Source organism: Dendrobates tinctorius, unplaced genomic scaffold, assembly GCF_039654945.1.
Source record: "Dendrobates tinctorius isolate UK_male_01 unplaced genomic scaffold, ASM3965494v1 ptg000249l, whole genome shotgun sequence".
NCBI lineage: Eukaryota > Metazoa > Chordata > Amphibia > Anura > Dendrobatidae > Dendrobates > Dendrobates tinctorius.
The window spans coordinates 1,825,579-1,841,309 of NW_027361916.1; the positions used below are offsets into that span (position 1 = coordinate 1,825,579).

At 50.1% G+C, this 15,731-nt stretch overlaps 1 protein-coding gene across 1 annotated transcript in view; it reads left to right on the plus strand.

Moving 5' to 3' along the window:
* Positions 1 to 15,731, plus strand: part of LOC141063315 (uncharacterized) — a 169,489-nt gene that overhangs the window by 120,749 nt on the left and 33,009 nt on the right.

Here is a 15,731-nt window from a genome sequence, read left to right on the forward strand (position 1 = left end):
GAAACTAAGGAAAGAATAACACAGGGACCGAAAGGGTTAATACGACTCACAGGAGGAACGCCCAGAAAGCAGAAGGTCCAGGAGCATCTGCCACATATATGGCAGCTCTGTGCACACAGGACCTGTGATGAGGTCACAGGAGGAGTCAGGGGTCACATGATCAGGGGCCTCAGTGTGTGCAGGACTCTGCTGTGCTGGTTGTCATGGTGCTGGATGAGGGGAAGTTTCTGTGTGGAGTCAGGAGGGGTTTACAGGGTGGATGTAGCAGAGCCGTGTGTGTACAAGGTGTACGGAGCGGAGCCGTGTGTACGAGGTGTACGGAGCGGAGCCGTGTGTGTACGCGGTGTACGGAGCGGAGCCGCGTGTGTACGAGGTGTACGGAGCGGAGCCGAGTGTGTACGAGGTGTACGGAGCGGAGCCATGTGTGTACGAGGTGTACGGAGCGAAGCCGCGTGTGCACAAGGTGTACGGAGTGGAGCTGCGTGTGCACAAGGTGTACGGAGTGGAGCTGCGTGTGTACAAGGTGTACGGAGTGGAGCCGCGTCTGTATGAGGTGTACGGAGCGGAGCCGTGTGTGTACGAGGTGTACGGAGCGAAGCCGCGTGTGCACAAGGTGTACGGAGTGGAGCTCCGTGTGTACAAGGTGTACGGAGTGGAGCCGCGTCTGTATGAGGTGTACGGAGCGGAGCCGTGTGTGTACGAGGTGTACGGAGTGGAGCCGTGTGTGTACGAGATGTACCGAGCAGAGCTGTGTGTGTACGAGGTGTACGGAGCGGAGCCGCGTGTGTACGAGGTGTACGGAGCGGAGCCGCGTGTGTACGAGGTGTACGGAGCGGAGCCGCGTGTGTACGAGGTGTACGGAGCGGAGCCGTGTGTGTACGAGGTGTACGGAGCGGAGCCGTGTGTGTACGCGGTGTACGGAGCGGAGCCGCGTGTGTACGAGGTGTACGGAGCGGAGCCGAGTGTGTACGAGGTGTACGGAGCGGAGCCGTGTATGTACGAGGTGTACGGAGCGAAGCCGCGTGTGCACAAGGTGTACGGAGCGGAGCTGCGTGTGCACAAGGTGTACGGAGTGGAGCTGCGTGTGTACAAGGTGTACGGAGTGGAGCCGCGTCTGTATGAGGTGTACGGAGCGGAGCCGTATAAGTACGAGGTGTACGGAGTGGAGCCGTGTGTGTACGAGATGTACCGAGCAGAGCTGTGTGTGTACGAGGTGTACTCCCAGCTTCGGTCGCAGACGTCTCTGTGTATGCTGTATACACCCGTATACCCCAGCTTCGGTCTCAGACCCTTGTGTACACTGTATTAACCCATATACCCCCAGCTCCAGTCGGAGACGCCTCTGTGTATGCTGTATACACCCGTATACCCCAGCTTCGGTCTCAGACCCGTGTGTACACTGTATACACCCATATACCCCCAGCTTCGGTCACAGACCCCTCTGTGTATGCTGTATACACCCGTATAACCCCAGCTTCGGTCGCAGACCACTCTGTGTATGCTGTATACCCACAGCTTCAGTCTCAGACCCCTATTTGTATGCTGTATACACCCGTATACCCCCAGCTTCGGTCACAGACCCCTCTGTGTACGCTGTATACCCCCAGCTTCAGTCGCAGACGTCTCAGTGTACGCTTTATACACCCGTATACCCCCAGCTTCAGTCTCAGACCTCTCAGTGTACGCTGTATACACCTGTATACCCCCAGCTTCAGTTGCAGACCCCTCTGTATGCTGTATACACCTGTATTCACCCAGCTTCGGTCGCAGACCCCTCAGTGTGCTCTTTATACACCCGTATACCCCCAGCTTCGGTCGCAGACGCCTCTGTGTACACTGTATACACCCGTATACCCCCAGCTTCCGTCACAGACCCCGCGTCTCTCACACTGTGTACACCCGTATACCCCCAGCTTCAGTCTCAGACCCCTGTGTGTATGCTGTATACAACTGTATACCCCCAGCTTCTGTCACAGACCCCTCTGCGAACTCTGTATACACCCGTATACCACCAACTTCGGTCGCAGACCACTCTGTACGCTGTATACACCTGTATACCCCCAGCTTCGGTCACAGACCCCTGTGTTCACTGTATACACCTGTAAATCCCCAGCTTGGGTCGCAGACTCCTGTATACACTGTATACACCCGTATACCCCCAGGTTCGGTCGCATACCCCTGTATACGCTGTATACACCTGTATACCCCCAGCTTCGGTCACAGACCCGTGTTCACTGTATACACCTGTAAATCCCCAGCTTGGGTCGCAGACTCCTGTGTACACTGTATACACCCGTATACCCCCAGGTTCGATCGCATACCCCTGTGTACGCTGTATACACCTGTATACCCCCAGCTTTGGTCACAGACCCCCCTGTGTGTGCTGTATACACCCGTATACCCCCAGCTTCAGTCGCAGACCCCTCTGTGTACGCTGTATACACCCGTATACCCCCAGCTTCAGTCGCAGACCCCTCTGTGTACGCTGTATGCACCCGTATACCCCCAGCTTCGGTCATAGACCCCTCCGTGTATGCTGTATACACCCGTATATCCCCAGCTTCGGTCGCAGACACCTCTGTGTACGCTGTATGTACCTGTATACTCCTAGCTTCGGTTGCAGACTCGGTCACAGACCCCTGTGTACGCTGTATACACCTGTATACCCCCAGCTTTGGTCACAGACCCCCTGTGTACGCTGTATACACCCGTATACCCCCAACTTCGGTCGCAGACCCCTGTGTACGCTGTATACACTCGTATACCCCCAGCTTCGGTCGCAGACCCCTGTGTACTCTGTATACACCCGTATACCCCCAGCTTCGGTCGCAGTCCCCTGTGTATGCTGTATACATCCGTATACCCCCAGCTTTGGTCGCAGATCCCTGTGTACTCTGTATACACCCGTATACCCCCAGCTTCAGTCGCAAACCCCTGTGTATGCTGTATACACCCGTATAACCCCAGCTTTGGTCACAGACCCCTCTGTGTATGCTGTATACACCCGTATACCCCCAGCTTCGGTCACAGACCCCTCTGTGTATGCTGTATACACCCGTATACCCCCAGCTTCGGTCACAGACCCTGCGTCTCTCACACTGTAGAACTGACGCCGGACGCACACGGAAAACTGCGGTCGTCGGTCTCTCATCTCTCGCACTTATACTGATAACATAAGATGGAGTCAGACGAACCCTTCTACAAAACGTGAGAACAAAGTCATTACTACAGGACTGTGTGAGAAAGGGATTTATTCTACAGGAAACGCTGGGGCCACAAATGAGAATAACATAATGTCGTTCATCTTCTCTTTCACCATAGATATTGGCAGTGAGGGCGACTTCCACTTTGCCACAATGTGGATTTTAGTGGCCATACATAAGTAGTTTAGTAGCTTCTGAAAGCTTTCTGGAAGCCGGGAAGGCCTGGTTCCCAGTAAAAGGGTAGAAGGTTCCAGAACAACCGGTCCACCATACATCTGTGCTATCAGATGCTTCACCTTCTCCCAAAGCCCAGAAACCACAATACAAGACCACCAAATATGTCTCATGTCACCAGATATTCCACAGCCCCTAAAACAGTCTCCCGAGATTTTAGGAAAAATGCTGTGAATATTTTCCTGTACATAATAGACTCTGTGCAATAGTTTTAAGGAGGTCTCCACAAGGGAAGTCTGGTGATTACCTCTTGATAGGGTGTCACAGCTACGATACCATTCATCAATTGACTGTTCAAACCCCAAATCCTCCTCCCACTGTAACATATACTTCAATTTTTTATCATCTTGTGGAGAATTTATAGCATAGTAGATCAATGAGATCATTTCCCTGCCCAAAGGGTCATTTAGACATTTATTTTCAAAACTCATTGCCCTGAGAGTAGTACCGCTCGGGAGGATCTGCTTTGCAAAGTAGAAAGATCTGGTTCAGTCGCATTACCTCCCTAACTGGAGGGTCAAATTTTTGAACAAATTCCTGTCTATCAAGTAAGATATTAAATGGGGAACACAAATGTTTAAGTATATGCATACCTTTCAGCTTCCACCAAGAAAAAATTTGTGGCTCAAGGCCTGGTGGGAACATGGGGTTTTGTAATATAGCTGACAGGGGAGAAGGGCTTGATTGTAAGTTATATTTAAACCGGACTTTCCTCCAAAGAAGAAACGAGTGGACTGTAAAAGGAGCCACATTCATTAACCCCCCGTGGAAGTCGGTCTGTGGTCCACATTAGGCCTGATAAAGAGAATGGTCTGGAGAGAAATGATTCCAGAATAACCCATCTCAGACTATTGGGATATGAACACGCACTTATTAATGGAGCAATCTGTGCCGACTTGTAATAAAGTGTAAAACTAGGGAGGGATAAACCCCCTTCTTTTCTATGACGGAACATAAGTTTTTGCACAATTCTGAGTTGTTTTCCAAGCCAAAGAAACTTAGACATCATAGAGTGTGAATGAGTGAACGTTCTGGCTGGTACCATAATTGGGAGGGACCTAAATAGATGTAAGAAGCGAGGCAGTGACACCATTTTTAATGCCTGTGTTCTGCCGGGCCAGGGTAACTTTGAGGGAGCCCATCTATCCAGGTCCCTCTGGAAGTTATGGATCAGTGGAGTGTAATTCCTCCTAAACAGAGGTGACCTGTTGGCTGTTAAATTGATACCCAGATATGTTAGATAATGTTCTTTGTGTATAAACCCAAAATGGGAGGCTATATTAGTTTACTCTGTCTTAGGAAAATTTACAAATAATGCTTCGGGTTTATCAATGTTAATCTTTAACCCTGAGATCTTCTCAATTTCGTGAAGGAGGGAAGCAAGTGAGGGAGTGTAGTGTGGGGACTTATTAATGTTAGCAGGAGATCATCCGCAAAGAGGCTGACTTTATATTGGTCTCCCATATTCTCAGGGCCCAGGATATTCTGATCTCTCCTTATTGCTTCCGCAATGGGTTCCATTGTAAGTGCAGAAAGATCCGGAGATAGAGGACCGCCCTGCCTGGTACCCTCTGAATATTAATTGGAGGGGGGTGTGGTGACGGGAGTTTTACATAAGCGATAGGGCTATCATATAACAATTGGAGGCACTTTATAAGTTTAGGGGAGAATCCGACTTCCGATAGAACCGTAAAGAGATATCTCCAGGGCGCCGAATCGAAAGCCCTCTCAATATCTAATGCAAGCAGGAGAAGTCGCTTTCGCTGTAGGTTAGTTGTATGAATAATATTTAACGCTCTCCTAATATTATCTGGGGCCTGTCACACTGGTATAAAACCAACCTGATCCCGATGGATGAGGTGAGGGAGGATTTTATTGATCCCGTTAGTCACAATGGATGTAAAGATTTTGAAGTCAATGTATAAGAGGGATATAGGTCTATAATTTGTTGTGAGATGATCTTTCTTAGGATTAGGGATTACGGTTACATGCGCCACGTAGAGCTCAGGGGGCAGCTGTGAGCCATTTAGTAGTGAATTACAGAGGTTTTTATATGTGGTGTCAGCACATCGCTGCATTTTTTATAATATATTGCTGTAAGACCATCCGGCCCCGGGGCCTTTCCTCTTTTTAGTTTTTTGAATGTTGAAACTATTTCCTCCTCAGAGATGTGTAAATGGAGTTGTTGTGCCGCGGACTCAGTCAGGTTAGGTAGATGTAGTGTGTGAAGGAATGACTCCAGTAGTGAGGGGGGTGATTGTGGGGGCGAATACAAACTCTGGGGGTATTCATTATAAGTGCTATACATGACATCGGGGTGGGCTGAGATCTGACCCTTAGGGTCTTTTATAGAGGAGATTATATGCAGTGACTCTCTCATTCTGAGCTTACGAGCGGCATCTTATTAGGCTTATTGGCATGGTGATAAAACGCGGCTTTACTCCAAGTTAGCGCCTCTCCGTTCTGGTGGTGAGAATGGCGTCTAATTGTCATTTCATATCTTGTATTTGTGTAGATAAGTATAGGGGTGAAGAGCGCTGATTGGCCAATTCTAACTCCTGCAGTTTCTCCTCCAGTCTGGGCTGTAATTCAGACCTTTCTTCTTCCTGTCGGCCGATAACTTAATCACAGAACCGGGAATAGATTTTCTGTGCGCGAGTCACATTGCTCCAAGTGAGGCCTCCTCCGCTGTGTGAGTTTAGGGGAAATTTGTTATATCTTCTCTTATAGCGGTTACATTAGAGATTTGGGCATTTTAGCTCCTGGTGTGGAGTCGATAGCACAATCATATGCCGCCATATAGTAGACGGCCGGTAACTGGTGAGAATTCCCTCCTGTGTGGGGTCTATTTCCCTCCAGAGAAATCACACGTTACATTCCACACATAACACTGTGTAGAGAAGGCGGCGCGGGGTAATTGTGCCAGTAGTGAGGGGCGAAAAATGGCGGGAATGTCACTGACTGAGGAGAAGGCTCCATGGAGGTCTGCACTCCGGAGATCATGTGACCCCTGACTCCTCCCCTCCTGTGACCTCATCACAGGTCCTGTGCACAGAGCAGCCATATATGTGGAGTGCGGCTCTGCAGGTTAGTGATGGGCAGTCCGGCTCTTCTGGCTCCTTTCCCCACTTTTCTCCCTCCTGTCCCTTCACTATAAAGCCTGGGCCTCATTATACAGCTGTACAGGGGTCTAGTGAAGGCTTTTTAGCCCTTTCCTCAGACTGTAGCTCCTGGGCACAGGCCCTCACTCCTGTCCCTTTACTATAAAGCCTGGGCCTCATTATACAGCTGTACAGGGGTCTAGTGAAGGCTTTTTAGCCCTTTCCTCAGACTGTAGCTCCTGGGAACAGACCCTCACTCCTGTCCCTTCACTATAAAGCCTGGGCCTCATTATACAGCTGTACAGGGGTCTAGTGAAGGCTTTTTAGCCCTTTCCTCAGACTGTAGCTCCTGGGCACAGGCCCTCACTTCTGTCCCTTCACTATAAAGCCTGGGCCTCATTATACAGCTGTACAGGGGTCTAGTGAAGGCTTTTTAGCCCTTTCCTCAGACTGTAGCTCCTGGGCACAGGCCCTCACTCCTGTCCCTTTACTATAAAGCCTGGGCCTCATTATACAGCTGTACAGGGGTCTAGTGAAGGCTTTTTAGCCCTTTCCTCAGACTGTAGCTCCAGGGAACAGGCCCTCACTCCTGTCCCTTCACTATAAAGCCTGAGTCTCATTATACAGCTGTACAGGGGACTAGTGAAGGCTTTTTAGCCCTTTCCTCAGACTGTAGCTCCTGGGCACAGGTCCTCACTTCTGTCCCTTCACTATAAAGCCTGGGCCTCATTATACAGCTGTACAGGGGTCTAGTGAAGGCTTTTTAGCCCTTTCCTCAGACTGTAGCTCCTGGGCACAGGTCCTCACTCCTGTCCCTTCAATATAAAGCCTGAGTCTCATTATACAGCTGTACAGGGGTCTAGTGAAGGCTTTTTAGCCCTTTCCTCAGACTGTAGCTCCTGGGAACAGGCCCTCACTCCTGTCCCTTCACTATAAAGCCTGGGCCTCATTATACAGCTGTACAGGGGTCTAGTGAAGGCTTTTTAGCCCTTTCCTCAGACTGTAGCTCCTGGGCACAGGTCCTCACGCCTGTCCCTTCACTATAAAGCCTGAGTCTCATTATACAGCTGTACAGGGGTCTAGTGAAGGCTTTTTAGCCCTTTCCTCAGACTGTAGCTCCTGGGAACAGGCCCTCACTCCTGTCCCTTCACTATAAAGCCTGAGTCTCATTATACAGCTGTACAGGGGACTAGTGAAGGCTTTTTAGCCCTTTCCTCAGACTGTAGCTCCTGGGCACAGGTCATCACTCCTGTCCCTTCACTATAAAGCCTGGGCCTCATTATACAGCTGTACAGGGGTCTAGTGAAGGCTTTTTAGCCCTTTCCTCAGACTGTAGCTCCTGGGCACAGGTCCTCACTCCTGTCCCTTCACTATAAAGCCTGGGCCTCATTATACAGCTGTACAGGGGTCTAGTGAAGGCTTTTTAGCCCTTTCCTCAGACTGTAGCTCCTGGGCACAGGTCCTCACTCCTGTCCCTTCACTATAAAGCCTGGGCCTCATTATACAGCTGTACAGGGATCTAGTGAAGGCTTTTTAGCCCTTTCATCAGACTGTAGCTCCTGGGCACAGGTCCTCACTCCTGTCCCTTCACTATAAAGCCTGAGCCTCATTATACAGCTGTACAGGGGTCTAGTGAAGGCTTTTTAGCCCTTTCCTCAGACTGTAGCTCCTGGGATCAGGCCCTCACTCCTGTCCCTTCACTATAAAGCCTGGGCCTCATTATACAGCTGTACAGGGGTCTAGTGAAGGCTTTTTAGCCCTTTCCTCAGACTGTAGCTCCTGGGAACAGACCCTCACTCCTGTCCCTTCACTATAAAGCCTGAGTCTCATTATACAGCTGTACAGGGGACTAGCGAAGGCTTTTTAGCCCTTTCCTCAGACTGTAGCTCCTGGGCACAGGTCCTCACTCCTGTCCCTTCACTATAAAGCCTGAGTCTCATTATACAGCTGTACAGGGGTCTAGTGAAGGCTTTTTAGCCCTTTCCTCAGACTGTAGCTCCTGGGAACAGGCCCTCACTCCTGTCCCTTCACTATAAAGCCTGGGCCTCATTATACAGCTGTACAGGGGTCTAGTGAAGGCTTTTTAGCCCTTTCCTCAGACTGTATCTCCTGGGAACAGGCCCTCACTCCTGTCCCTTCACTATAAAGCCTGAGTCTCATTATACAGCTGTACAGGGGACTAGTGAAGGCTTTTTAGCCCTTTCCTCAGACTGTAGCTCCTGGGCACAGGTCCTCACTCCTGTCCCTTCACTATAAAGCCTGGGCCTCATTATACAGCTGTACAGGGATCAAGTGAAGGCTTTTTAGCCCTTTCCTCAGACTGTAGCTCCTGGGCACATGTCCTCACTCCTGTCCCTTCATTATAAAGCCTGGGCCTCATTATACAGCTGTACAGGGGTGTAGTGAAGGCTTTTTAGCCCTTTCCTCAGACTGTATCTCCTGGGAACAGGCCCTCACTCCTGTCCCTTCACTATAAAGCCTGGCCTCATTATACAGCTGTACAGGGGTCTAGTGAAGGCTTTTTAGTCCTTTCCTCAGACTGTAGTTCCGGGGAACAGGCCCTCACTCCTGTCTCTTCACTATAAAGCCTTGGCCTCGTTATACAGCTGTACAGGGGTCTAGTGAAGGCTTTTTAGCCCTTTCCTCAGACTGTCGCTCCTGGGAACAGGCCCTCACTCCTGTCCCTTCACTATAAAGCCTGGGCCTCATTATACAGCTGTACAGGGGTCTAGTGAAGGCTTTTTAGCCCTTTCCTCAGACTGAAGCTCCTGGGATCAGGCCCTCACTCCTGTCCCTTCACTATCAAGCCTGAGCCTCATTATACAGCTGTACAGGGGACTAGTGAAGGCTTTTTAGCCCTTTCCTCAGACTGTAGCACCTGGGAACAGGCCCTCCTGTCCCTTCACTACAAAGCCTGGGCCTCATTATACAGCTGTACAGGGGTCTAGTGAAGGCTTTTTATCCCTTTCCTCAGACTGTAGCTCCTGGGATAAGGCCCTCACTCCTGTCCCTTCACTATAAAGCCTGGGCCTCATTATACAGCTGTACAGGGCTCTAGTGAAGGCTTTTTAGCCCTTTCCTCAGACTGTAGCTCCTGGGAACAGGCCCTCACTCCTGTCCCTTCACCAAAAGCCTGAGTCTAATTATACAGCTGTACAGGGGACTAGTGAAGGCTTTTTAGCCCTTTCCTCAGACTGTAGCTCCTGGGCACAGGCCCTCTCTCCTGTCCCTTCACTATAAAGCCTGGGCCTCATTATACAGCTGTACAGGGGTCTAGTGAAGGCTTTTTAGCCCTTTCCTCAGACTGTAGCTCCTGGGCACAGGTCCTCACTCCTGTCCCTTCACTATAAAGCCTGGGCCTCATTATACAGCTGTACAGGGGTCTAGTGAAGGCTTTTTAGCCCTTTCCTCAGACTGTAGCTCCTGGGAACAGGCTCTCACACCTGACCCTTCACTATAAAGCCTGGGCCTCATTATACAGCTGTACAGGGGTCTAATGAAGGCTTTTTAGCCCTTTCCTCAGACTGTAGCTCCTGGGAACAGGCCCTCACTCCTGTCCCTTCACTATAAAGCCTGGCCTCATTATACAGCTGTACAGGGGTCTAGTAAAGGCTTTTTAGTACTTTCCTCAGACTGTAGTTCCGGGGAACAGGCCCTCACTCCTGTCTCTTCACTATAAAGCCTTGGCCTCGTTATACAGCTGTACAGGGGTCTAGTGAAGGCTTTTTAGCCCTTCCCTCAGACTGTAGCTCCTGGGAACAGGCCCTCACTCCTGTCCCTTCACTATAAAGCCTGGGCCTCATTACACAGCTGTACAGGGGTCTAGTGAAGGCTTTTTATCCCTTTCCTCAGTCTGTAGCTCCTGGGAACAGGCCCTCACTCCTGTCACTTCACTTTAAAGCCTGTGCCTCATTATACAGCTGTACAGTGGTCTAGTGAAGGCTTTTTAGCACTTTCCTCAGACTGTAGCTCCTGGGAACAGGCCCTCACTCCTGTCCCTTCACTATAAAGCCTGGGCCTCATTATACAGCTGTACAGGGGTCTAGTGAAGGCTTTTTAGCCCTTTCCTCAGACTGAAGCTCCTGGGATCAGGCCCTCACTCCTGACCCTTCACTATAAAGCCTGGGCCTCATTATACAGCTGTACAGGGGTCTAGTGAAGGCTCTTTACTCCTTTCCTCAGACTGTAGCTCCTGGGAACAGGCCCTCACTCCTGTCCCTTCACTATAAAGCCTGGGCCTCATTATACAGCTGTACAGGGGTCTAGTGAAGGCTTTTTAGCCCTTTCCTCAGACTGAAGCTCCTGGGATCAGGCCCTCACTCCTGTCCCTTCACTATAAAGCCTGAGCCTCATTATACAGCTGTACAGGGGACTAGTGAAGGCATTTTAGCCCTTTCCTCAGATTGTAGCTCCTGGGAACAGGCCCTCACTCCTGTCCCTTCACTATAAAGCCTGGGCCTCATTATACAGCTGTACAGGGGTCTAGTGAAGGCTCTTTACTCCTTTCCTCAGACTGTAGCTCCTGGGATCAGGCCCTCACTCCTGTCCCTTCACTAAAAAGCCTGGGCCTCATTATACAGCTGTACAGGGGTCTAGTGAGGGCTTTTTAGCCCTTTCCTCAGACTGAAGCTCCTGGGATCAGGCCCTCACTCCTGTCCCTTCACTATAAAGCCTGGGCCTCATTATACAGCTGTACAGGGCTCTAGTGAAGGCTTTTTAGCCCTTTCCTCAGACTGTAGCTCCTGGGATCAGGCCCTCACTCCTGTCCCTTCACTATAAAGCCTGGGCCTCATTATACAGCTGTACAGGGGTCTAGTGAAGGCTTTTTAGCCCTTTCCTCAGACTGTAGCTCCTGGGCACAGGCCCTCACTCCTGACCCTTCACTATAAAGCCTGGGCCTCATTATACAGCTGTACAGGGGTCTAGTGAAGGCTTTTTAGCCCTTTCCTCAGACTGTAGCTCCTGGCCACAGGCCCTCACTCCTGTCCCTTCTCTATAAAGCCTGGGCCTCATTATACAGCTGTACAGGGGTCTAGTGAAGGCTTTTTAGCCCTTTCCTCAGACTGTAGCTCCTGGGAACAGGCCCTCACTCCTGTCCCTTCACTATAAAGCCTGAGTCTAATTATACAGCTGTACAGGGGACTAGTGAAGGCTTTTTAGCCCTTTACTCAGACTGTAGCTCCTGGGCACAGGCCCTCACTCCTGTCCCTTCACTATAAAGCCTGGGCCTCATTATACAGCTGTACAGGGGTCTAGTGAAGGCTTTTTAGCCCTTTCCTCAGACTGTAGCTCCTGGGCACAGGTCCTCACTCCTGTCCCTTCACTATAAAGCCTGGGCCTCATTATACAGCTGTACAGGGGTCTAGTGAAGGCTTTTTAGCCCTTTCCTCAGACTGTAGCTCCTGGGAACAGGCTCTCACTCCTGACCCTTCACTATAAAGCCTGGGCCTCATTATACAGCTGTACAGGGGTCTAATGAAGGCTTTTTAGCCCTTTCCTCAGACTGTAGCTCCTGGGAACAGGCCCTCACTCCTGTCCCTTCACTATAAAGCCTGGCCTCATTATACAGCTGTACAGGGGTCTAGTGAAGGCTTTTTAGTACTTTCCTCAGACTGTAGTTCCGGGGAACAGGCCCTCACTCCTGTCTCTTCACTATAAAGCCTTGGCCTCGTTATACAGCTGTACAGGGGTCTAGTGAAGGCTTTTTAGCCCTTCCCTCAGACTGTAGCTCCTGGGCACAGGCCCTCACTCCTGTCCCTTCACTATAAAGCCTGGGCCTCATTACACAGCTGTACAGGGGTCTAGTGAAGGCTTTTTAGCCCTTTCCTCAGTCTGTAACTCCTGGGAACAGGCCCTCACTCCTGTCACTACACTTTAAAGAATGTGCCTCATTATACAGCTGTACAGTGGTCTAGTGAAGGCTTTTTAGCACTTTCCTCAGACTGTAGCTCCTGGGAACAGGCCCTCACTCCTGTCCCTTCACTATAAAGCCTGGGCCTCATTATACAGCTGTACAGGGGTCTAGTGAAGGCTTTTTAGCCCTTTCCTCAGACTGAAGCTCCTGGGATCAGGCCCTCACTCCTGACCCTTCACTATAAAGCCTGGGCCTCATTATACAGCTGTACAGGGGTCTAGTGAAGGCTCTTTACTCCTTTCCTCAGACTGTAGCTCCTGGGATCAGTCCCTCACTCCTGTCCCTTCACTATAAAGCCTGGGCCTCATTATACAGCTGTACAGGGGTCTAGTGAAGGCTTTTTAGCCCTTTCCTCAGACTGTAGCTCCTGGGAACAGGCCCTCACTCATGTCCCTTCACTATAAAGCCTGGGCCTCATTATACAGCTGTACAGGGGTCTAGTGAAGGCTTTTTAGCCCTTTCCTCAGACTGAAGCTCCTGGGATCAGGCCCTCACTCCTGTCCCTTCACTATAAAGCCTGAGCCTCATTATTCAGCTGTACAGGGGACTAGTGAAGGCTTTTTAGCCCTTTCCTCAGATTGTAGCTCCTGGGAACAGGCCCTCACTCCTGTCCCTTCACTATAAAGCCTGGGCCTCATTATACAGCTGTACAGGGGTCTAGTGAAGGCTCTTTACTCCTTTCCTCAGACTGTAGCTCCTGGGATCAGGCCCTCACTCCTGTCCCTTCACTAAAAAGCCTGGGCCTCATTATACAGCTGTACAGGGGTCTAGTGAGGGCTTTTTAGCCCTTTCCTCAGACTGAAGCTCCTGGGATCAGGCCCTCACTCCTGTCCCTTCACTATAAAGCCCGAGCCTCATTATACAGCTGTACAGGGCTCTAGTGAAGGCTTTTTAGCCCTTTCCTCAGACTGTAGCTCCTGGGATCAGGCCCTCACTCCTGTCCCTTCACTATAAAGCCTGGGCCTCATTATACAGCTGTACAGGGGTCTAGTGAAGGCTTTTTAGCCCTTTCCTCAGACTGTAGCTCCTGGGCACAGGCCCTCACTCCTGACCCTTCACTATAAAGCCTGGGCCTCATTATACAGCTGTACAGGGGTCTAGTGAAGGCTTTTTAGCCCTTTCCTCAGACTGTAGCTCCTGGGAACAGGCCCTCATTCCTGTCCCTTCACTATAAAGCCTGGCCTCATTATACAGCTGTACAGGGGTCTAGTGAAGGCTTTTTAGTCCTTTCCTCAGACTGTAGCTCCTGGGAACAGGCAGTCACTCCTGTCCCTTCACTATAAAGCCTGGCCTCATTATACAGAAGTACAAGGGTCTAGTGAAGGCTTTTTAGTCCTTTCCTCAGACTGTAGCTCCTGGGAACAGGCCCTCACTCCTGTCCCTTCACTATAAAGCCTGGGCCTCATTATACAGTTGTACAGGGGTCTAGTGAAGGCTTTTTAGCCCTTTCCTCAGACTGTAGCTCCTGGGAACAGGCCCTCACTCCTGTTCCTTCACTATAAAGCCTGGGCCTCATTATACAGCTGTACAGGGGTCTAGTGAGGGCTTTATAGCCCTTTCCTCAGACTGAAGCTCCTGGGATCAGGCCCTCACTCCTGTCCCTTCACTATAAAGCCTGAGCCTCATTATACAGCTGTACAGGGCTCTAGTGAAGGCTTTTTAGCCCTTTCCTCAGACTGTAGCTCCTGGGATCAGGCCCTCACTCCTGTCCCTTCACTATAAAGCCTGGGCCTCATTATACAGCTGTACAGGGGTCAAGTGAAGGCTTTTTAGCCCTTTCCTCAGACTGTAGCTCCTGGGAACAGGCCCTCACTCCTGACCCTTCACTATAAAGCCTGGGCCTCATTATACAGCTGTACAGGGGTCTAGTGAAGGCTTTTTAGCCCTTTCCTCAGACTGTAGCTCCTGGGAACAGGCCCTCACTCCCGTCCCTTCACTATAAAGCCTGGCCTCATTATACAGCTGTACAGGGGTCTAGTGAAGTCTTTTTAGTCCTTTCTTCAGACTGTAGCTCCTGGGAACAGGCCCTCACTCCTGTCCCTTCACTATAAAGCCTGGCCTCATTATACAGCTGTACAGGGGTCTAGTGAAGGCTTTTTAGTCCTTTCCTCAGACTTTAGCTCCTGGGAACAGGCCCTCACTCCTGTCCCTTCACTATAAAGCCTGGGCCTCATTATACAGCTGTACAGGGGTGTAGTGAAGGCTTTTTAGCCCTTTCCTCAGACTGTAGCTCCTGGGAACAGGCCCTCACTCCTGTCCCTTCACTATAAAGCCTGGGCCTCATTATACAGCTGTACAGGGGTCTAGTGAAGGCTTTTTAGCCCTTTCCTCAGACTGTAGCTCCTGGTCACCATGTGATCTCACCATAACCCTAACAAGCTAATTAAGGTGTGAAACTTTGATCAAAATTATCTCAGTACACAAATCTCCAAGGGTGCCCAAAGTTTTGCTTCGCCCCTTTTTCCTTTTTGCAATTATGAAATTTTAAAAAGTCCATATATATATATATATATATATATATATATTTTTTTTTATTATTATTTTTGCCTAAAATACAAAGGCCATGTGTCATCTTAGAGGTTCGGCCTTTTAGAGATCATTTCATCTTCGTCTTACTGCTGCTCACAATAACGGTCATTTTGACCCGGGGCACCCACACTTTTACATGCCGCTGTCAATGCTTCGTCCCGCTGGTGCTCAATATTTAATAGGGTCTTACTATTAAACGTAATGAAAAGTTCGGTGAATGTCTTTGAGCTGTTATTACTAGAGATGAGCGAATATCGTCGGAGAAGTTGTTATTGGCTAATATCACTTACCGAATAGCTGCATCGGGACCCCGGATCCCTGGAGCGCTCCCGATAATCAGCTGCATGTGTCGCCCTCCATGCAGGTGCTGTGACTATCACACAGCGCGACACATGCAGCTGATTATCGGGAGCGCTCCAGCACACTGAGTCCTGGACACACTGAGGGCCCTGATCATGTGACCCCTGACTCCTCCCCTCCTGTGACCTCATCACAGGTCCTGTGCACAGAGCAGCCATATATGTGGCAGACACTCCTGGATCTTCTGCTTTCTCAGCCGCTTCCTCCTGTGAGTCCTATTAACCCTTTCGCTCCCTGTATTCTCCTTTCTGACAGGATAATATCTGAATTCGGATAGTGTGACAGGAATTTAAGCAATGTGGAAGGAAAAAATGACAATTTTACTTTTTTCCTCATGAAAATGTGACTTTTGCCCCAAAATTGTCTGCGTAACAAATCCTTATTTCCCCA